The sequence below is a fragment of the Cyprinus carpio genome, chromosome A1 (assembly GCF_018340385.1).
Source record: "Cyprinus carpio isolate SPL01 chromosome A1, ASM1834038v1, whole genome shotgun sequence".
Lineage (NCBI taxonomy): Eukaryota > Metazoa > Chordata > Actinopteri > Cypriniformes > Cyprinidae > Cyprinus > Cyprinus carpio.
Window position 1 is genome coordinate 17,724,248 of NC_056572.1, and position 25,095 is coordinate 17,749,342.

The window sequence follows — 25,095 nt, forward strand, 5'->3', positions numbered from 1 at the left end:
GCAGCTGGATATCTCGTAAAAGGAGCATTAATTGAATATATGAATGTTTAAAATATATTTACATTTATAGAAATAGAATATATTTACATATACATAAATCTAATATGATAAATATTAGAAATTAATATATAGACACTTATTGCAAATTAATATATTTAAATAGTCTGATATCTAAATGCATTTACATATTAAGGAAATAAATATATGTAAGTATTTCCGATAATATATTTACATATGTTTAATATATGTGAAAAATATTTAAAAGCGGCCAAAATAAAATATTTAAATATATTTTTCAAATATATTACAAAATATATTTACACACATTGTATAAAATATATTTTCTTCTATTTAAATTTAAGATATAAGAAAGATTTAAGATATAGATTTAAGATTTAAGAAAATATATGAACATTTATTTATTATTAATATATTTCAATATATGTGACCTCTGTATGGGAGGTTCCTTAAATTCATCAAAAAGAACACAAAGAATGGCCTTCTCAGCTGCCATAGTTACAACTATTGCGTCATCAGAACAGGGCGTTCAACGCACCACCATTTCCGTTTAAAAAACGTTTTGCATAGTTTTGTCGGGGCTGAACGCAGCCCTGGAATAGCTTGAGGTGAGAGGCCATTGGCCCAGCATTGCTCGTTGGTAGCCCTGGCACGCACTGGCCCGACAGTGGAAAAGCGGCCAGTGAAGATCATAAACTAATCTCTGAGACAGTTCTTCAGTTCTTGCATAACACACTATATAAGAATTTAGTTCAAACTTTAACCTGTGGAGGTCAGTAATACGCCTAGTAGCGTCTACACTGGCGGAAATCTACAAGAAGGTGAAAAGAAGAGAAGAGGAACAGACTGCATCATTGGAGGAAAGCTTTCATAAATAAACACGGTAATTACAAGTAATGGCTTATATTTTATTTGTATGAAGGTATGTGAAAACGTATGTCGAGATTCAGCACATAAATGTGAGTACATTATGTAGTCACGTGTTGTATGTTAAGCATATGCATGTGAAGTGTTGAAGAGGAGTCTGTGGGAGTGAGTGACTGAATAATAGTAAACCACTTTTTTACAAATGAAATTATTATTATTATTATTATTATTATGAGACTAAAATTTCTAAATGTAGCGCTGTCTGTCCATCTATCTATCTATCTATCTATCTATCTATCTATCTATCTATCTATCTATCTATCTATCTATCTATCTAAATTTCAGTATTCCAGTAAAAATATCAGAAACATGGCATGGTTCTCGGTGCCAATTTTGGTACCATAGTGAAAACTGTTGTAACTATTTTATTTGAATTATTATTGCTTTAAGTAATTATTAGCAGGGTGTGATTTCTGGAAAAAAAAAAAAAATCAGACTTGGTTCAAAAGGGTAGGCTATTTATTTATTTATGCTTGAAAATGAATACACCATGGTTAGGGTGCATCAAAAAAAAAAAAAAAAAAGGTAGGTTGCCCTATATCTAATGCATGCAATATCAAGTGATAAACATTGTGGCCAAATTTCATATTTTAAATTGTGTGTTTACCGGGTCAAGCACACCCACGAAACGAAGAAAATTATACAATTATGTAGCTTAGCATTTGCAATTCAGTATTTATGAGTTTCAAACAAACAAACAAACAAAAAACAGTAAAACATCTAATGCTTAAAAAATATCTGACTGTACCAGGAATCGAACCCAGGACCTTTGGGTTACAAGTCCGACTCTAACCATTAGGCCACAATTGCCATATGCCCTAGTGTACATGTATCAAGCGCACTTGTTTGCAACATTCTTCTTCCTTAAGACCCTGATATACTCAAAATGAAGTTCTTTTTCATTCTTCATTTAGGCGTAAAAAGAAGTTCGCAATATGTGAGCAGAGGTTTACTGTTATCAAACATCCCAATGCCGCCCACTCTGATGAAAGTGAAATTTATAAAATGAATCAAAACTCAGTGTATAGGCTGCTTGCCTTACAGACATGAGAAAAATATCTAAAGAAAGCTTGAAATGTCTACTGTTAAATGAACCAATTCAAGTTTGTGTTGAGAAGTGCCGAAGTTGGAGTAAAGTGTTCAAGCGCTAGCAAAAGACAGTGTAAAGTAATACTCTTTGAGAGAAGCAGTCAAGGTCCGTGTACATTTTGATCATTTCATTTCCTATTTTGAATGAAATATAAGAATTGGAAAAATGTCTTGTTTATTCATTTTTCCGTTTAGTTTAACAAACGGAAAATGAGATTTTGGTTTAATTTCTAATTTTTCGTTTGAGGTTTACAAATCGACAACTTTTACTATGTGTTTCCATATCCCTACTATTACAATCACTCGCATCACACACTATGGGCAGCACAATCCTAACAACCTGCACAGTTTGCCTATGACTGCTAATACACTGCTCTCTTTTTCTATTGGTCTCTAGAATTGTCAGTCTGGAGTAAATAAAGCAGATTTCATTACATCTATTACTAGTCATTCAGGACTAAACCTCATGGCCCTGACAGAGATTTGGGTCAAACCAGAGGACAACTGATACTCCTGCAGCACTATCGAATAATTTCTCATTTTCCCACACTCCCTGTCTGACTGGACGAGGTGGAGGTACTGGTCTGCTTATCTCTAATGATTGGAAATTGATTCCTTTACCTTCTCTGGGTATTAACAGCTCCTTTGTATCACATTCAGTCACTATTACCCACCCTTTTAAAATCAGTCTCCAAACTCATCCTTTTTAATCCTTCTACTACTTCTCTCCTTGATCCTATTCCATCTCATCTCCTTCAAGCCATTTCTCCTGCAGTATACCTGCACTCACTCACATCAATAACACTTCCCTTCACACTGGAGATTTTTCCCTCAGCTTTTAGACAGGCGCATATAACCCCACTACTTAAGAAACCCAACCTTAACCCATCTCTTTTAGAGAACTACAGACTGGTTACCCTTCTTCCTTTCATTGCAAAACAGTTATCTCACACAGAACAACCTCCTCGACAGCAACCAATCTGGTTTCAGAGGTGGACATTCAACCAAGGCTGCCTTGCTATCAGTTAAGACTGGCAAGAGCATATTCCAAATCTTCAATACTTATCTTGCTGGATCTGTCCACTGCTTTTGACACGGTTAACCACCAGATCCTCCTATCAACCCTATTGGCAAAGAGCATCCAACCGCACTCCAGTGGTTTGAGTCTTATCTCTCATATAGGTCCTTCAAGGTATCTTGGAGAGGTGAGATGTCCAAGTCAAACATCTAACTACTGGGGTGCCTCAGGGCTCTGTTCTTGGACCACTTCTCTTCTCTGCCTACATGGCATCACTATGTTCTCTCATTCAGAAACATGGCTTTTCATATCACTGCTATGCTGATGACACTCAACTCTACCTCTCATTCCATCCTGATGATCCAACGATAGCTGTTCGCATCTCAGCTTATCTAACAGACATTTCTTGCTGGATGAAGGACCATCACCTTCAACTCAACCTTGCCAAGACAGAACTGCTTGTGGTTCTATCAAACCCATCATTTCATTACAATTTCACCATCAAGAACAGCCAGAAACCTTGGAGTTATGATTGATGATCAACTGACTTTCTTAGACCAAATTGCTAAAACTGCCTGGTCCTGCAGATTCGCTTTATTCAACATCAAGAAGATCAGGGCCTTTCTTTCGGAACATGTTTCACAACTCCTTACTAGGGCTGAACGATTTTGGAAAATAATCGATTTGCGATTTATTATTATTATTTTTTTACCAATATTGCGATTGCGATTTAATATGCGTTTATTTTTAAAGCTCTTTATGTACTGTATTATTCAACAAAGACAAGCTAAAAAATCATTGTATAGTATGACCAACACAATATTAGACAGATTAAACAGAAATGTTCTTTTCTGTAGGCCAGGCCTATGATGAAATTAGGTGATGCATGAATTGATATGAGTAGTATATTGACTGATTTGTTGAACTTCCAACCTTGAAAGCATGTAATAATTATGACAACATAAAGCACTGACAAATAAGCCTGGTGTAAACATTAATATACAAATCACACAAACTAAAGTAGATTGCAGAACAGTGTTGGGCAAGTTACTCTGAAAATGTAATCAGATTACTGGTTACTCCTTTTAAAAGTAATCACGTTACTGTTCTGATTACTTTATTTCAAAAGGAATTAGAAATTAGTTACATTACTAGTTACGTTACTTTTTTCTCCATAAAATTTATGAAATCCCAGCATACACACTCCCAATAAATATTTGTTATTACAGCATTGACATTCACAGAACACTTATTTTTAACGAAAGCAAGCGGCTGCTGCGCGCATGGTTTGACATGGCAGAATGCCAGGAAAGAGCGCTGCATTTATAATATCTAAAAGACATCTCAGTACATCACAATCACATAAATCTCTGTTATAACACAATAAATATATGCATAGTGAATCTTTCATAATGTCTACAATTCGTGTGTTATAATGAGAGGATTCGTGAGCACGCAAATTTCAGCACTGCACTGCTCAATGTTGCAAACATGTATTATAGCCTAAAGGTCTTTGCACACTGAGTCCGAAAATTTCGTCTGAAATTTTCACACGTTGAAAAAATAAATATGACCTCACGTTTACAGACTGCCTCCGAAACTTTCGTCCATCATAAAAAATTCAGATCAGGTTCCATTTTCTGCATTTACGCATCCGTAGCATGCATTTTAATTGGAAAGGATGACAAATGTGAAAAACTGAAAAACGCATGCAAACATTTTGGACTCAGTGTGGATGCTATACTGGTATGAAAGTGACTACCGGTATTATGTTGTTTCATGATATGGATTTTGCTATACCGTGGATGCCATTATATATTCATGAATTCAGATTTAGCATTTATATAGTTTTGTTCAATTTGGTACGCTTTGCAAATTTTAAGACAAATGACGATAAAGAGTCAAGGCTGAACGTTTTTGTTCTCTGTATGCAACGCCGTACTACACAAGCTTGAGTAATCATACACATAGAGCATCGTAACAGACCAAACTAATAGAGTGCAAATCGCTTACTCCAGTGGTTCCCAAACTGAGGGAGAGTGTAGTCAGCAGATTATTTTGCAAAAGAAACCTTTACAGGGTGATGAAGACTACACTGTATAACTGTCCAGCTTATCATGCGGCCACTTGCCTGATAAGTAAATAATTGAACGCAAAATTGAACATTTAAATTGACAATATTTCACAATATTACAGTGTTCACTGTATTTTTAATAAATAAATGTAGCCTTGGTGAGCATAACCCCTCTTGCCAATAACCCCTCTTGCCTGAATGACTATTGTCCGGTTGCCCTCACATCAACAGTCATGAAGGTCTTTGAGAAACTTATAAAGAACAACATTTGCTCCTCCATCCCTGATACTTTGGACCCTCTTCAGTTTATCACCCCAACAGATCCACTGAAGGTGCCATCTCTCACATCCTGCACTCTTCTCTCACGCACATTGACAGCAGCAATGGGAACTATGTAAGGCTGCTATTCATAGACTATGGCTCAGCTTTCAATACTATAGTCCCCATCAAGCTATAAACTCATGGACCTCAGCCTGAATTCTTCACTATGCAACTGGATTCTTGATTTCCTCACCGGCAGACCTCAAGTGGTGAAAGTAGGCCAGTACACCTCCAACTCCATCACCCTGAACGTGGGAGCTCTACACACATGACTGCGTGTCTTCCCATAGCGCTACATCTATTATCAAATTTGCTGATGATACTGTGGTTCTGGGCCTCAATTCCAACAACAATGAAGCCGCATACTTGGATGAGGTAGAGAAACTCACATCATGGTGCCAGGACAATTGTCTCTCTCTGAATGTGAGTAAAACTAAAGAGCTGATTGTTGACTTCGGGAAGAGACAGCAGCAGCCTTACACTCCTCTTATGATCAGCGGGACCCCTGTGGAGAGGGTGAGCAGCTTCAAGTACCTTGGTGTAAACATATTCGAGGACCTGACTTGGACTACCCACATTCAAACTCAGGTTAAGAAAGCCTGGCAAAGACTGTACCATCTGCGACAGCTGAGAAAATTCAGGGTCCCACCAGCAATCCTGAAAACTTTCTATTCAGGGGCCATAGAACGTGTATTGACTCAGTGTATCTCAGTGTGGTATGGGAACAGCTCCAGTCAAGAGTGCAAAGCCCTGCAGAGAGTTGTGCACTTAGCTGAGCGCATCTCAGGGTCTGCTCTCCCCTCCTGCAGGACATCTACCTCAAACACTGCAAAAGCAGAGCTGTTAAAATCACAAATCACACAAATCACCCTGGTAACTCTCTTTTCATTTTGCTGCCATCTGGTAAGCGCTTCCATAGCCTGATGGCAAAAACTTAGTCTTAGGAGGAGCTTCTTTCCCCAGGCCATCAGGCTCCTAAACTCAAACTCAGTCTCTTAACCTCTACATGACTTCACTTAATTATCAGTAAGATACTGAATATACTGACATTGACACTTGCACCAAGCAATTTCTATTATTTTTTTTATTTTTATTTATTTACATTTTTACCTTTATTGCTGCTATGTAAATACCCCGTACAACCTGTTTGCACATTCTCCTCTTGTACATTCCTGCTCATCTTAATATTTATTAAGTCTACAGTATACAGTCCTGCACATTTTTTTATAAGCATTTTATTTTATTCTTATTTTTTTCTTACTTTTTCCATATCATCTTTTTTTGCCGTATCACTTTCTTGTGTTTGTATTCTTTAATAATTACACTGTCCATGAAGCAGACCTGACTTACATGTCACTGCATGTCATATGCTCTCCATATAACCATGTATGTGAAAAATAAAAATCTTGAATCATAAGAGACTTTCCAAAAAAAAAAAAAAAAAAAGAGGGGGTGGGGGCCTTGAAAATATTTTTCTCTTCAAAAGGGGTGCCCAGCAGAAAAAGTTTGGGAACCACTGGCCAACTCAAACACAATATTTAATTTAATTCATACAGGCCTACTTCATGTTGCACGTTTGCACTTTTTGAGAAAAACAATGGCACAATAAAAAAATACTTTTCAGGTCTATGTCCAATTACTCACTTTTTCTAGTTATATAAGGTTCAAATATTTTGCCTGTAATTTTTTTTTTCTTGTATCGCAATATAATATTGATATCGCCTGGACAGTGTAAAATATCGTGATTTTTGCTCAGATCGCCCACCCCTACTCAGTGTACAATGGCCTTCTCTGCATAATCTTTCACCTGTTAATCGTGTATATTTTATATTAGTTTGTGTTGCTTTTGTGCAATAGATGAATAACAATTTATTTGTTTTAGATATTTTATGTTTAGAAATTTTTGTTTTGTGGTAGTCCCGAGAATCATTTTATTCTCCCACATCCCGCACACACAAGTGTCTACCCGCTCGCAGCAGCATCTTGTCCCGCAGGTCTCTAATTCACTGGCACTTGACTCGATAGTGCGCTACATCTTTTTTACAATCTCTAGATTATAAAACACTGGATTCTGTCAGCAATGTAACGTGGCAGTAATGTATAGAGACCTTGGCTTGTAACTATACTCTAATTACTATTTTGAAAATCATAACGCATTAAATTACTCTGTTACTAAAAAAGTAATCAAGTTACAGTAACGCGTTACTAAGTAATGCGTTACTGCCCAACATTGTTGCAGAAATATAAAAACAAATCTGCTGCTTTGCCACTCTACTTTAGGTAATTCAAAGTCACTGTAATAAACATATGTAAACATGTGGACTACACTTTTTAAACACTGCCTGTAAACTTTAGACCAGTGGTTCTCAAACTGTTTTTGGTTGCGCCAAAAAAAATCATTAAAAAAAAAAGCTTTTTTTTAAATTATATTTACCGAACCTACAGGGAAAAAACACCTGCATCACATAAAAAAAAAAATGCAAGGAGAGAATAACTGTTATTATTATTCTCTCTGTTATTTATTTATTTACTGTAGGTTTCATGATGTCTGCGAAGGCATAGGACACACACAGGCTTTCCTCCTCACCAATGACATTAAACACCGTGTCTACACTGGACACGAGCGGCAAAATACAGTAGAACCCGTGACGCTGTCTACACTGGATGCGGCACGGAGCGATGCGAATCGACAAAACCGGTCATTAAGCTGATGCCTTGTTCTATGTATGATGTACTGACACAAAGTTAAAATGATTTGCAACGGTTGCTTTTTCGCATTGTACAGTAGAGCTGTTGCGGCGCGACGCGACAACTGTAGCGTCCGGACTGGTATAGACACAGTGAGTGAAGCCAAGAGCAAGATATGCCTCATCATATTTTCTGCATTTAACTTTTGAATGACCAGCATCTGCCTGGGTCTGTGTGACATTATCTGTAGCTTTTCTCTTCCCTTTCACAAACCGATCCGTCTCCCATTCTAAGCTGTTTACGGTTTTATTTATTTTCTTTTTCTGCTGATGGCCCACGTGCCCCCTGCAATACTTGTGCGCCCCACACTTTAAGAACCACTTCTTTAGAAAGACTTTAAATAAATAAGAATATATATATATATATATATATATATATATATATATATATATATATATATATATATATATATATATATATATTGTGGCGGGGTGAAGAAGGACACGACAAGTAGGTGCAGGTGAGTTCCCCGAAGGGTGGATTTTATTAATAATGAAGGTGGTGTAAGGCGGTGAGAAGATGGGGTCCGGTGCGGGTTGCTCAGCTTCCTCTGTGCTCTTGTGTGCGGTGGCAGTGTGGGTCCGTTGTGCTCTCCCGTGTGCGGTGGGGCTGGCGGTCACACACTGCTCTCTGTAAGCAAGACAGACACGTAAGGTTAGCTGGCTCTGCTGGAGACATCGCTCACCTCTGTGTTCGGTTGCTGTGCTTAAGTAGGCAGTCTTTGATGATCCGCAGGTGTGGCCGCTCAGCCCGTGACGAGCAGGAGCAGGTGTGACTGCTCGGTTTCCAGGGCGACGCTGATGAGAGCTCGGGACACATGTCACACTCCCCCACCAAGCGTCGTCCTAGTCCTGTGGAGAAGCGGGGAGATTGGGGGAGGGCGGGGAGTGGACCCTGACAGACCTGCGAAAGCTGCCCAAACCCGAGAGAGTCCGTTGGCGTTGGCCGTCCCCGCTCGATGTTGCACGGTGAAGTTGAAGTCCTGGAGCGCCAGGAACCACCGCGCGTCACTCTCGCGTTCGTCTCTTTGGCCCGGGCCATCCACTGCAAGGGGGTGGCGTGATCTGTAATGAGAGTGAAGGGGCGGCGGCGGAGGAGGTAATACCTGAGCTCCAGGACTGCCCACTTGACGGCCAGCGCCTCCCTCTCCACTGTAGCGTACCGTCGTTCCGTGGGGGTCAGCTTTCGGCTTATGTAGACCACCGGGTGTTCCTCGCCGTCGTGGACCTGGGAGAGGACGGCTCCCAACCCTGGAAGGTGGCCGGTGCTCCGTGGAGGCCGAAGGGAAGGACCCGGTATTGCCAGTGTCCATTTGGAGTCGAGAAGGCCGTCTTCGGCTTGGCCTGTTCTGAGAGGGGGACTTGCCAGTATCCCTTCGTGAGGTCGAGGGTTGATATAAACCGGGCCCTTCCCAGACGATCCAGCAACTCATCGACGCGGGGCATCGGGTAGCAGTCAAACTCGGAGACTTCGCTGAGGCGGCGGAAGTCATTACAGAAGCGGAGGGTGCCTTCGGGCTTAGGAACCATGACGATGGGGCTGGACCATGGGCTGTGAGATGGTTCAATTACCCCTAACCTCAACATCTCCTGTACTTCCTCTTCGATGGCGCGTGTCTCCGAGCCTCCGGGACACGGTAGGGCCGCTGCCGGACGGTGGTTCCGGGTGGCGTGGGACGTCGTGTTCCAAGACGTGGGTTTCTTCCGCCGCCCAGGTTGGGGGGGAGAACACATCCGGAAACTGACTGACCAGGTGCTGCAGCTCGGTCTTCTGGGCGGCGGAGAGTTGAGGGTCCATGTCCACAACCACGGGAGCCGCTTTGGTGTAGGCCGAGAGCTGAGGCCCAGTTCCGACCCAGCGCTTCAGGAGGTTGATGTGATACAGCTGGTCCCTTCTCCGTCTTCCGGGTTGCCGCACTCGGTATGTGACGGGGCCGACCTTTTTCGGTGACGGTGTACGGCCCCTGCCAGGTGGCCAGGAATTTGCAGGGTCGGCCGTCGGGACCAGAACCAGGACATGGTCTCCTCGCTGGAACTCCCGTGGTTGGGCCGCCGCTTGCCGATTATAGTGTCGCTGCTGGGCCTGTTGCGCCTTGACAAGGTGCTCCCGGACGATGGGCATCACTCGGTCGATCCGCTCCCGCATCTCCCGCACGTGCTCCACGGTGGTACGGTGTACGGCCGGTTGTTGCTCCCAGGCCTCTCGGGCCACGTCGAGCAGACCACGGGGCTGGCGGCCGAAGAGCAACTCAAACGGGGTGAAGCCGGTGGAGGCCTGAGGGACTTCCCGAACCCCGAAGAGGACGTATGGCAGCATCTTGTCCCAGTCTCTTTTATCTTCGGCCGTCACCCGGCGCAGCATCTGTTTCAAGGTCTGGTTAAACCGCTCGACGAGCCCATCGGTCTGGGGGTGGTACACCGTAGTGCGGAGCTGCTGGACCTTCAGGAGTTTGCAGAGGTCCCCCATCATCCGGGACATGAACGGGGTACCCTGGTCAGTCAGTATCTGGGATGGGATGCCGACCCGACTACACAGCAGGAAGAGTTCCTGGGCAATGGCTTTGGTAGTGGCCTTGCGGAGTGGAATGGCCTCAGGGTAGCGGGTGGCATAATCCACGATGACCAGGATGTGTTCGTGCCCCCGGGCGGACTTCAGCAGCGGCCCCACTAAGTCCATCCCGATCCGCTCGAAGGGGCACCTCAATGATGGGCAGCGGTATCAGCGGGCTGGGGGGGAGGGGTCCGTGGTGCGGTCCGCTGGCAGGTGGGGGGGGCAGGCATCATGGCAGAACCGCCGGACTTCGGCCTCCAGTCCCGGCCAGTGAAAACCGGTCACGGAGGCGCTGTACGGTGTTCTGTACGCCTAGGTGTCCTGCCATGGGATGTGCGTGGGCTATCTCCATCACCGTTTCAGTCTTGCTGCGCGGGACCACCAGCAGCGTCTTTTCCTCCCCCCTCCGCTGTGCGACACAGTACAGCAGGCCATTCTTCACTATAAAGTGAGGGGTGGGGTGAGGTGCCGGTTGGATTTCTTTTCCATCTACCACCCTCACTTGACCCCAGCAGTGCTTTAAAACGGTTCGTCCGCGTGCTGCTCTTTGGAGAAGCCTCCAGGCCCCGTCACCTGTTGGTACAGGTCATAATAAAGACGACACGGAGCTACCTGGTGTGCGTGGGACCCCGGCTCAGGGGCCAGAATAACCAGGCCTGCGCGAGACGGGAAGCCGAGATTGGCCGCCTGAGCTCGGGGCGGCTGTCGGGGGTCGAAAACTCGGTGAGCTCAAAGAGAAGAGCGAAACAAACCTGCTAGACTCCCACCCTCACCAACGATTTCCTTTTTCAACTCCACGTACGACTCGGTGAGCTCTGGGGGAAGCGTGAAATAAGCCTGCTGGGCTTCTCCCGTCAGCAGCGGGGCGATGATCCGGGCCCACTCCGCCGTGGGCCACGCCTCCCGAGTGGCCACGGTCTCAAACATCTGAAGGTACGTGGTAATGTCATCGTGGGGCGTCATCCTCGGCAGCAACTGGGTTGCGCACTGGACACAGGACGGTCAGTCAGCGCAGAGGAGTGCGTGCCGTTTAGGTTGAGCCATGCGCGAGCCCGCGGGCGAGCTCCGTTCAGTTTCCCTTGCCGCGGGAGGCCATGTGCTCCAATAATTTTGTTGCTGGCGGATGCTTGCCCTCGGTGAGGGGCTTCAAAGAGCTCCTTCCATCGCCGGGGGAGGAGAGCCACCTGAGGCTCACCGGAGAGAGAAGTACACGGGAGCCAACAGGGCGTGTGGGAAAGGAAAAAAAAAACCAAAAAAAAAAAAACATCCGGCTGGGGAAACCACCGCGTGGGTAGGGGTCGTCGGTGTCTTCTTCACTGTCTTGCCCGAATTCTCCACCAGTTTGTGGCGGGTTGAAGAAGAGGACACGACGAGTGTAGGTGCAGGTGAGTTCACCTCCCCCTCAGGGTGGATTTTATTAATAATGAAGGTGGTGGTGTAAGGCGGTGGGAGAAGATGGGGTCCGGTGCGGGTGGGAACTCAGCTTCCTCTGTGCTCTTGTGTGCGGGGTGGCAGTGTGGGTCCGTTGTGCTCTCCCGTATGCGGTGGGGCTGGCGGTCACACACTGCTCTCTGTAAGCAAGACAGACACGTAAGGTTAGCTGGCTCTGCTGGGAGACATCGCTCACCTCTGTGTTCGGTTGCTGTGCTTAAGTAGGCAGTCTTGATGATCCGCAGGTGTGGCCCGCTCAGCCCGTGACGAGCAGGAGCAGGTGTGACTGCTCGGTTTCCAGGGGCGGCGACGCTGATGAGAGCTCGGGACACGTGTCACAATATATATATATATATATATTATTAGGGTTGGGCATCTAAGGTATAATGCCGATCCGATACGCATCTCGATACAAAGTATCCGATCCGATCCGATATATTACGATACATGTGTGGTGGCAATTTGCGATGCAATACAATACGATTCACACCCCCATATCACGATACGATGCGATAATTACAGCACTAGCTAATTAGATCAAGTTTATGTGGTTATGTGAAAGAGGAGGATGGGTGCCATTGAATTAGTTTGATTATTTATTAACCAAGTAAAAAACCAATACTTTTTTACAAACTGGCTTTTCTCTCAGAGCCCGAGTGTCGGTTTTTCCAGTAGAGGGCCATTTTAGAACACCATGGCAATATTATTAAAGTATTTCCAAGATAAAACAGAAGTATAAGTGCAATATATACTAAAAAAAAATCTTTGCACTCTTTCGCAGCAGAAGTGTGAAGGCTTACCATTGCACACAGAATTGTGATTTCACTTTTCAAATCATGATGCCAATAAGTTTTACAAGATATATTTTGACACTGAATATTCAAAACCCTTAAAGTCATAAAACTAGCAGTGTTATGATGCTACTTTTCTCACCACTTTTGGAGCTGGTAGCTACAGGTGAGTCAGAGCTGTGGAGGCAGGGGATGCTGGGGGCACTGGCAGACGCTTCCACAACAACACCGTGGCGCCGCTTCCAAGTGAGATATAGAATTAGTCGTACTGCCGTGTATTTCCACAGATGCGCGGCACATTTTACAAATTGCATCTATCTTGTCAAGTCGTTCCGTCTTTCTGTGTACAATCAATAGTGTTCCCAAACTTTAGATTTAAAATTCAGTGGAGGATAAATTATCTCGGCGTGTCCGACATGTTTGTTTTGCTTAGGTACTCCTCGCGCTTTGTGCAACTACCTTTGGGCGCATCACTGGCTTCATCCGCGCAAGGCTACATTGAGTTGTAGTGTAAGCAGTACACACATCCGCAAGTCCGTTGCTTAGGCTGTCTACTTTATGTAGGTCGATTAAACATTATGCGCAAAAAAACAGGTTGAAAACACTTCTGTATTAAAAGGATAAGCTGTATTTCGGAAAAAAACCGATGCGTCTCGCAAAAAAACCCGTGCGATTCTCGATTTGCTTCCAAAATTTCACTCATCCTCTGCTGCTCTCCTCCGATGCACGATCGCATCGTGCACGCGCATGACCGCGTATCGATACATATCGGTTAATCTTCCCATCCCTAATATATATATATATATATATATATATATATATATATATATATATATATATATATATATATATTCTTATTTCTAAGGCAGTGGTATTTAAAGTCTCGTTTTATATATATATATATATATATATATATATATATATATATATATATATATATATATAGAACGTTACCTTATTATTTTAAGGTTGAAGTCTTCAGTAATGAAATGCACCGTAACACTGTTAGCCTACTGCTTGCGTAATTTCAATGTGCCGTTTTGTCCCTTTCACAAACCGATCCGTCTCCCATTCTAAGCTGTTTACGGTTTTATTTATTTTCTTTTTCTGCTGATGGCCCACGTGCCCCCTGCAATACTTGTGCGCCCCACACTTTAAGAACCACTTCTTTAGAAAGACTTTATAAGAGAATATATATATATATATATATATATATATATATATATATATATATATATTCTTATTTATTTAAAGTCTTTATTTAAAGTCTCGTTATATATATATATATATATATAACGTTACCTTATTATTTTAAGGTTGAAGTCTTCAGTAATGAAATGCACCGTAACACTGTTAGCCTACTGCTTGCGTAATTTCAATGTGCCGGTTTGTGCCTTTCACAAACCGATCCATCTCCCATTCTAAGCTGTTTACGGTTTTATTTATTTTCTTTTTCTGCTGATGGCCCACGTGCCCCCTGCAATACTTGTGCGCCCCACACTTTAAGAACCACTTCTTTAGAAAGACTTTAAATAAGAATATATATATATATATATATATATATATATATATATATATATATATATATATATATATATATATATATATGTATTCTTATTTATTTAAAGTCTTTATTTAAAGTCTCGTTTTATATATATATATATATATATATATATATATATATATATATATATATATATATAACGTTACCTTATTATTTTAAGGTTGAAGTCTTCAGTAATGAAATGCACCGTAACACTGTTAGCCTACTGCTTGCGTAATTTCAATGTGCCGTTTTGAAGTACGTTCATATTATACGGGGGGGTTGGTCCAAGATGGCGACCGGTGTAGATGTCTTATTCTGAGCTCCGAGACTCTGATCGAGTACTAATGATTTAGATTGAATTTTTAAGACTGTATTATCGACAAATGAAGGAGTGGATCGTTGCTCTTACATCCAGTAAGTTATTTCACTCGAATAAAAGGCCCTTTGCTTATTAACCAAAGTCTTGCTAAACGAGGACACGTGCGCAGTGCGTTGTAACCTAAAGTTTTGCTAATTAGCCGGGACAAGTGTGCTACGATGTCAAAGAGAGATGCTAAGAAGGTGAGAAAGGAAGGCTTGTTAATGGACATAGATGCTGAAAGTTCGTTCTCGGGTTTATGTGCACCTCTTCCTTATACTCCCACAAAAAGCCCAAATCCTAAGAAAGTCTGTACTAAAGAAGAAGAAGCAGTGTCAAATGCTGACATCCTAAAAGCTATTAAGGGCTTAAACGACCGTTTTTTGAAGTTTGAAGAAATGGTCATGAAAAATACAGCCGAGATTGCTAAAGTGCAAGAAAATGTGAAAGGGCTGGAGATTCAGTGTAAAGGTACTGAGGATGCAGTAAAAAAGATGAGTGACCAGATGACTATCCTGAGGGAGAAACAAGAAGAGTCGGAGCGGTACAGTAGGAGATGGAATCTTCGTCTTCTGAATCTTCCAGAGAGCAGCAACGAGGATGTGAGGAAGGAGGTGCTGGAGATTATTGCGGAAATCATTCCAGAGGAAAAAGAGCAAGCTTGGGTTCATGGTGGACACTGTGCACAGGGTTGGGACGCCCGAGAGAGGATAAAAAAGCACACGTCCAATCATCATTCAGTTCACCATGCGCACCTTCAGATTCAGACTATGGAGAGCTTCTCTCAACGCTGATGTCATGAAGAGAAAGAACCTTCGAATGACGGAAGATTTAACCCAACTGGAGAGACAATGCAGAAATAAACTCTGGCCTCTTGTTCAGAAAGCACGTGCTGACGGAAAGAAAACGAAATGGCAGGGGTCTGCTGTCATTATTAATGGTGTGAGACACACCGCATAACTTGTTAAACTTCCCTTAATGTGAGGTAAAATTTAAATTTAAAAGTTAACGATGTCACACGATTATAGGTAAATTTGCTCTTTGGTAGACAGTTAAAAGAGCAATATGTTCACTCCAATAGTTCAAATAAGAATGTTAAGGAGTTTATTGAGGTACTCATGTTCAGAGTTTTCTACTTAGCGGTAAGCTAATCTTTTATATTTTCTATCTCAGGTCTCCTTTTTCTTTTTCTTTAACTAACTTAGTTCTTATAACTTTAACAGACATCCAGTTCATTATTTTTCTTTTTTTGTATTATGACAGACTTCCTTTTTAGTTCCTTAAAAATAATATCTTTGAATGTAAGAGGTATTCGCGATAACTTATTCAGTAGACGAAAAAATGCTGATTTAATTTTTTTACAAGAGACTCATTCGGTGGACGATGATGTGAAGTTTTGGAAAGCACAATGGGGTGATACATGTTATTTTTGTCATGCCTCCCAACAGTCTGCAGGTGTCGCCATTTTACTTTATAAATTTAAAGGAGATATCATTGAATCAATGACCTCAAATGAGGGTAGATGGATAATCTTGGTTCTCAAATTAGACAATTCTTTCTTTATAGTTTGTAATTTATACAACTATAACAATACAGCTCAAGCAAAAATAATGTTTTTACAACTTTGTTTGAAACTTGAAGCCTTTAAAAACAAATATAAAGAGGCACATTTAATTATTGGAGGTGACTATAATGATGCTCCAGATGATCTTGTAGATAGAGTACCTGTAAGATTAACTCCACATTCGAGATTCAAAAGTACTGCATACATTTGTGAACAACTAGCAATTATAGATGTTTGGCGTTTTCTAAACCCTGATATTAACGAATTTACCTGGAGCAATGTTAGTAGATCCTCTCAGTCTAGAATTGATCTATGGCTTATATCTCCCTCTTGTCTGCAATTTGTGGCAGAATCATCACATAATTATGCTCCATTTTCTGATCATAAATTAATTTCAATCCATTTAGCAGGAACAAAACAACAAAATGGTAATATACGTGGTTATTGGAAACTAAATAATAATTTATTAAAAGATAAGGAGTTTTGTGATTTAGTCAAAAAAACAGCAAAAAATATATTTGATAATAAAGATGTGAATCACATACAAAAATGGGAATTTTTCAAATTTAAAATTAGAGAAATAGCAATTAAACGAAGTAAAGCAATTAAAAAAAAGAATATAGCAAAAGAATTAAGTATTATGAATAATTTCAATATTTTAATGATGAAGAATAATCTTTCAGAGGAAGAAGAAACTATAATGAAAAAATTAAAAGAGGAAATAGATGATATGTATATTGATATGGCTAAAGGAGCTTTTGTAAGGTCGCGAGCAAAATGGCTAGAGCAAGGAGAAAAAAATTCGAGTTATTTCTTTGCTTTAGAGAAACGAAATCGCAAGAGAAATAATTTAACTACTCTTAAAATTGATAATAACATTATCTCTAATTCTTTAGACATTTCAAGATATGTTGGTACATTTTATAGCAATATATATAAGTCTAATATTCAATTCATTGAGTGTGATAATTTCATCGAATCAGTTAAAGCATTTACACCAACTATATCTGAACAATTTAAGTTAAATTGCGATTGTCCCATTACTTAAGCGGAAATGTCAGAGGCTGTTAGTTCAATGAAAAAAGGTAAATCACCAGGTAATGATGGGCTTTCAGTCGAATTTTATTTGCATTTTTGGGAAATGATTGAAAATCCTTTATTTGATTTATTTAAAGAATGTATCTTAAAAAAGGAAATGTCTTCGAGCATGAAGCAAGGTTTAATATGTCTTCTCCCTAAGCCTGATAAAGATCATTTATTGATAGAAAATTGGAGACCTATTACACTCTTAAATATTGACTACAAAATTTTATCATTAATTTTTGCTAAAAGATTAAAAGGAGATAATAAGTGAAACACAAACAGGTTTTATATCTAAACGTCACATTAGCTCCAATATAAGACTTGTTCTAGACCTGCTGGATTATTCTGATAACATCAATACTGATGCACTGATAGTATTTCTTGATTTTTATAAAGCATTTGATACGGTAGAATAGGGCTGCACAATTAATCGAATTTCTAATCGCGATTACAATTATGGATGCCACAATTACATAATCGTTCAAAGTCCTCTTATGTTATTCTGCGTGCATTTTTTTCTTTCTACATGTTATCTTTCCCATTATTTTAATTTTAGTTTTAGTATAGCATTATAATACCATTAATATATGTACTTTTTTATAATTTAAAGAAGAAAACAATCTGATGTATAGTTGACATTTGATGCTTAATACTATAAAAAAAAGCACTAAAAGTTTTTCAGTTAGTGTTTTCCGCTTGTTTATTTCATATAAAAATACGGCATGCAGTTGCATCAAACAGTGGTATAAACATCATTCAGTGTAAATTGAGATAATCGTAATTAATAATCGCAATTACAATTTCAAGGGAATAATCAACAATTATGATTTTTGTCATAATCGTGCAGCCCTACGGTAGAACACTATTTTTTACTTAAAGCACTTCAGATTTTTGATTTCGGACAAAATTTTATATCTATAGTTGAAATGCTTTATAAAAATATTGATAGTTCTGTGATATTATATCCAATCACAACCAAAAGATTCCCTGTACTGAGATCAGTTCGCCAGGGTTGCCCTATTTCACCATTTTTGTTCCTGCTGGTGGTTGAATTACTATCATTACATATTAAACATAGTCCTTTTATTAAGGGATTGTCTATTTTTGGTAAGGAAATTAGAGTAACTCAACTAGCGGATGATACAGCTCTCTTTTTGAATGACAAACATCAAATTGATAATGCTATAAGCCTAATTGACCAATTCTCTGCTGCTTCGGGTTTAATGCTTAACAAATCTAAATGTGAAATCCTATGCCTGTATCAGACTGAAGAGAAAAAAGTTTAATTTACCTGTTAAGAAATGTGTAAAATATTTAGGTATTCATATCTGCAAGGATCACAAGGAACGTCAACAACTAAATTTTTCATCTAAATTGAAGAAATCTAAAACAATTTTAAATTTATGGCTTCAAAGAGATATTTCTATTTTAGGAAGGATTCTTTTGACTAAAGTAGAAGGAATTTCAAGATTTGTTTATCCTGCTCTCTCTCTTAATGTTCATGATTCAATATGTAAAGATATAAATACCATATTTACAAATTTTGTGTGGAAAAACAGACACCATCACCTTAAAAAAGCGGTGCTCTCTGGTTCGAAGGATGAAGGCGGTTTTGAACTCTTGGACTTTGGTGACTTAAATTATACCTTTAAGGTGAAATGGTTGAAGGAATGTTTGCGAGCACCTGAATCATTATGGTATTTTATCCCCAATAACATTTTTAATAGTGTAGGAGGCCTAAAATTTTTATTGAAATGTAACTACAATATTACAAGATTGCCGCTAAAACTATCCCAATTTTATCAACAAGCTCTTTTGGCTTGGAAGCTCTGTCATTCTCACAACTTCTCTCCACACAAGTCCATCATTTGGAATAATGAATGCATTACTAAAGGGAACAAGTCACTCTATTTGCAGAATTGGATCGATAGAGATATTACATTTTTAAAAGATCTTTTTGATGGTAATAATCAATTATTTAAGTATGAATCTTTTCTCAGAGAGAAGGCATTTCCAATAACATTCAAAGAATATAAATCTGTTTTCAAGTCTATACCTAATGGCATATTAGAACTAATGAAAAGTTATAAAAAACAAAACGAAGTTTCTGGTTTAAATACTTCTCTTTATATAAACGGTATGGATATTATGAGTAGCAATTGTACTAATAAACATATCAAAAAATGCTTTTTAAGTTTAAAGAAAATAACACCTCGTGGAAAATTTTTCTGGAATTCTCATTTTTCTGAGATTAATTGGCATGAGGCGTGGCTTGTTCCTTTTAGATTTTGTATCACAAATAAAGTTAGGGAATTACATTTGAAAATATTACACAATATATATCCCACAAATTTGTTTATTTCAAAATTCAAACCTGTTGATGATTTTTGTAGTTTTTGTAAGACTAAACAAGAATCTTTATCTCATCTCTTTTATGGTTGTTCATTTTGTATTACATTTTGGAAAAATGTTGAAAGTTATGTGGCATTTAAAACGAAACATACAATAACGCTTGAAGGGAAACAGATTATTACATATTTTGATTGTAGTAATAGAAGTTTATGTAATATTGTAAATCTCTTTATTTTACTAGGTAAATTCCATATTCATAAAGCTAAACTTTCCAAATCAAGACCATGTTTTAAATTTTTCCAAATTGAAACTGATATATATTTTGAGTCTCTTAAATTGGTAAAAAATAAGAAAGCTATGTCAGTAATTGATATATACTCAAAACTTTTCAATTGAAAATTAAGTTTTTAAGTCTGTTTTTTTTTTTTTTATTATGTGTAATATTTGTTTACGAACTGGGATGCCTGTATGTTTGTAATCTGAATTATTGTGATGTTTGTATGGTTGTTATTTGAATTCTAATAAAAAAAAAAAAAAAAAAAAAAAATCTAGCTGGAAGAAAAAAAAAAAAAAAAAAACGTTCATATTATACGCTTTCAAACATTTCCACGTGTAGCGTGCCAGTTGCCAGGTTTTCACAACAAAACCCGCCCAATTGCTACTCAAAACTAGCCCAATCGTGTTTCGAGGGGGGTCCACCAGTAGATGTGTTAGATGTGTTTGACTTGAAGCAGCACTGATTAGACCAATCAGTGCGTGTCATCAAAGTACTGTGAGGGTGCTTTCACGCCTGCCTCATTTAGTTCGGTTGAATCATACCAGAGTTCGTTTCCCCCTTTGGTGTGGTTCGTTTGGGCAATCGCACTCGGGTGCACACCAAAGGTGGACCAAACAAGCGTACCGAGACCTGCTTGAAGAGGTGGTATCCGCACGCTTTCAAACGAACTCTGGAGCGGTTCGTTTGTGGTGAGAACGTGATCCGACCTCGAACAGACCCAACTGCAAAAAGTACTGATCATTTTTGGACTAAACCAGCTGCCGTAGTCAGCTGTGCTGTGCAGTATGGGATGAGAAAGTGTTTGTTGACAGTTTGAACTTTAGCATGGCAGCTCGTGGATTAATGTACGCCTCCGCTTGAAGTTACGAGCGATGCCCGCTCGCCGTTTGCAGTGCATTAGAACGTTGTTTTCAAGCCGCATCCGCGCTTCATTATAGAAATGTATTGTTTGCATATTGTCGTGTATACAAACAATGTAACAGATTATGGCCAGGGGCAAAACCAGCCCGCGCAGTCGTCTCTCCATAGTTGTGTTGTCTCCGTGTTTGCTGGCTTTTCCTCTTATGTTGGAATTTCCCGCACGTAAATTCTGACTAATTGAAAAGCAGTTTAGGAAATACGTCATGGCCAGTGAGTGATGTGGATGTTGTCATGTGACTGCATTTTGGTTCGTTTCAACCAAAGCAATCAGTGTGGTGTGAAAAGGAACCAAAAAAGCTGAAAAATGCTACAATGTATAATTGTTTGCCCTTGGTTCGGACCAAATGAACCGAACTAGAGATGTGAAAGCACCCTGAAAGCTATAAGAGAGCGGACGTCTCCTTATGCTTTCTCTCGCAGTACTTTTGTCATACACCGATCGATCTTCAAGTCCAGTCCAACACACCTCTTTACTCCCGCGTGTCACGTGACCGAGTGTAATCGCAGCCTCTGCGATTGAAAAATCACTTTTTTTCATATTGCGATATTATCGCAAATGCAATTAATCGTTCAGCCTTACTCCTTGCTCAAGGTGTTGTTCTGTCTAGGCTGGACTATTGCAGTGCTTTCTTTGCAGGTCTTCCAGCAAGTTCTATCAAACCTTTACAATTAATCTAGGATCTCGTGAGTTCATTCTTGCCTATTTATTGTGGAAATACATATATTTTCATGACTGTAATGGCAAGAGAAATGTAGAAACTGTGGGAGAAAAAAAAACTTTACAGTACTACAGTTGCTTCACCCCTCTGCCATGTTTCAAGTTCATGGCATGGGAATTATAATTATCTAGTTTCACAGTTGTAAATATGACTTGGGAGGCATTCATGTCCAGTTTTGGACTAGGAAACTCGTGTTTATGATAATTCCAATAGCATGTGAAGGCAGCATTATGATGGCCATACTGTGTGAAGGCTGCATTGTGATGACCATGTCTCTTTCACCCTAATATACATTTACCCACCTTTTATCAAACATATTTTTAGAAAAGAAATCAAACATTTAATTATTACCTTATCTAAATTGTTTTAACAAAATTCAAGATGTCATTTTTACATGTTCTTTGTCTGTTTGAAATTTTGTTTCATTTCCTGTCTTGTGTGCCGTATTTTGTAGTTTTTCACCTTGATTTGCTCTTGATGTTTTGTGTTCCCCTTGTTAGCTTGTTACCCTGTACACTGTATGTAATTTAAGCTCTAGTGTTTCATGTGTTTGTTGTGAGGTCTTGTCTGTGTTTGGCTGCTGCATTAGTTTGCTCAGTTTTGTTTCTTGCACTCCTTGTTCTCCTGATACCTTTAAGTTTATATTTGTACTCTTATCCAGGGGTGCACAATAAATATCTGCCGATAATTAATGCACATCTCGTTAGTAAAGCCGGTTCTCTAATCAGCTGTAAATTCCATCAGGTGCTGATTTCACATAGAGCAGCGTTTACTACACGGAGCCGTTGTTAACTGACAAGCTGCTTGTCAGTTAACAAATTATCAGCATAAAATTACAGCTGATTTAGAGAACCGGCTTTACTAACAAGATGTGCATTAATTAACGGCAGATATTTATCGTGCACCCCTACTTTTATCTTTGTTAATAAACCTTCTACATTTTGATCTTGGCCTCCTTTGGTTCTGCACACCTTTGTAACAGTAATATAGTCACCTGGGGCCCGTTTCAGAAAGGAGGTTAAGTGAAAACCCTATATGTTAACCCTGAAATGAGGGAAACTCTGGGTTTTCCGTTTCAGAATGGGAGCGGAGAACTAGCTTGTGACATGATTGACCGGGTTCGAGTCCGGCTTTTGCAGAGCTCGCTTTTTCTCACTTTAGAATATCACATTAGAATTTATTTTCAATAAAAATGAAGAAAATCAAAGTGGAAGTAAAGTGCCTAACAAGTGTTTAATAATGATCGAAGTATTTATAATTTTAATAAATTTAATCATTTACACTCTGTTATTATTGCATCCAGTTAATGTACAACAATACAAGACCTGCCATCCTGTGCGCATTTTGCGTAGCGAATACGCATTTTGACCTCAAAGTATGCTGGTACAATTTGTCACTCTAAACTGCGCAACAACAAAAAAAAAACCTGGTAACGCCTCTATCCAGTACGTGCAGTATTCAAAACAAGCAACAGAAAAAGATGAAGAGTTCAACCAATCAGACCGTTTTGGATTTTGCTTTTAAATGTCTGTGTTTTATTTCTCTCCAAGCTGGCTCTGTTTGTGTGTCCGTGAGTCTCCGTGCTAAGATGAGGAAACGCCTGCATCTGAAAAAGCAGCACACGCCGAGCATCTTCCTTTGTAAAAAAATAAAAAAAAATAAAAATTATTAAACCTTTTGTCCAACAACAAAAAAGATCATTATAACATTATTTTACTGCACAACATCAGACAAGTATTTAAAATAATTTCCCTCTTGATCTGATGTGGCTTCTTATCACTGAATGACGCAGAAATAAATTCTACATTGGAATATAGTTGATTAGCAGTGGATTATAAATATAATGTTACTTAATTATTAAATTATTAAATTATTGTCGCAGTACAGTGTTTATTATCTTAATGTTCTTTTTGAATGTCATCATTCAAAATGTTTCTGTCTTCTTGCATACACAGTGATAGCTGGCTGTTTTTGTCCATATTAGGAATTTCCTAGAGCGTTCTGAGTTTTATTTCTTCTATAATGTACAGGTGCATCTCAGTAAATTAAAATTAGAATGTCATGGAAAAGTTCATTTATTTAGTAATTCAACTGAAATTGTGAAACTCGTGTATTAAATTCAATGCACACAGACTGAAGTAGTTTAAGTTTTTGATTCTTTTAATTGTGATGATTTTGGCTCACATTTAACAAAAACCCACCAATTCACTATCTCAACTAATTATAATATGGTGATATGCCAATCAGCTAATCAACTCAAAACACTTGCAAAGGTTTCCTGAGCCTTTAAAATGGTCTCAGTTTGGTTCACTAGGCTACACAATCATGGGGAAGACTGCTGACCTTACAGTTGTCCAGAAGACAATCATTGACACCCTTCACAAGGAGGGTAAGCCACAAACATTCCTTGTCAGAGAAGCTGGCTGTTCACAGAGTGCTGTATCCAAAGCATGTTAACAGAAAGTTGAGTGGAAGAAAAAAGTGTGGAAGAAAAAGATGCACAACCAACTGAGAGAACCGCAGCCTTATAAGGATTGTTAAGCAAAATCGATTCAAAAATTTGAGTGAACTTCACAAGGAATGGACTGAGGCTGGGGTCAAGGCATCAAGGGCCACCACACACAGACGTGTCAAGGAATTTGGCTACAGTTAAGCCACTCCTGAACCACAGACAACATCAGAGGCGTCTTACCTGGCCTAAGGAGAAGAAGAACTGGACTGTTGCCCTGAGGTCCAAAGTCCTCTTTTCAGATGAGAGCAAGTTTTGTATTCTATTTGGAAACCAAGGTCCTAGAGTCTGGAGGAAGGGTGGAGAAGCTCATAGCCCAAGTTGCTTGAAGTCCATTGTTAAGTTTCCACAGTCTGTGATGATTTGGGGTGCAATGTCATCTGCTGGTGTTGGTCCATTGTGTTTTTTTGAAAACCAAAGTCACTGCACCCATTTACCAAGAAATTTTGGAGCACTTCATGCTTCCTTCTGCTGACCAGCTTTGTGAAGATGCTGATTTCATTTTCCAGCAGGATTTGGCACCTGCCCACACTCCCAAAAGCACCAAAAGTTGGTTAGATGACCATGGTGTTGGTGTGCTTGACTGGCCCGCAAACTCACCAGACGTATTGTCAAGAGGAAAATGAGAAACAAGAGACCAAAAAATGCAGATGAGCTGAAGGCCACCGTCAAAGAAACCTGGGCTTCCATACCACCTCAGCAGTGCCACAAACTGATCACCTCCATGCCACGCCGAATTGAGGCAGTAATTGAAGCAAAAGGAGCCCCTACCAAGTATTGAGTACATGTACTGTAAATG

General features: G+C 39.7%; 1 protein-coding gene across 5 annotated transcripts in view; it reads left to right on the forward strand.

The window, feature by feature from the left end:
• Window positions 1-531: 531 nt before the first annotated feature.
• psip1a (PC4 and SFRS1 interacting protein 1a) overlaps window positions 532-25,095 on the forward strand; it is a 198,435-nt gene continuing 173,871 nt past the window's right edge. For 3 of the 5 annotated variants that reach the window (XM_042755354.1, XM_042755299.1, XM_042755382.1), the window contains exon 1: window positions 533-901. The gene's annotated coding sequence lies outside the window, so the exon portion shown is untranslated. Of the gene's footprint in view, window positions 902-25,095 lie in introns of all 5 variants that reach the window. The other 2 variants (XM_042755423.1, XM_042755461.1) reach the window with 1 other exon arrangement.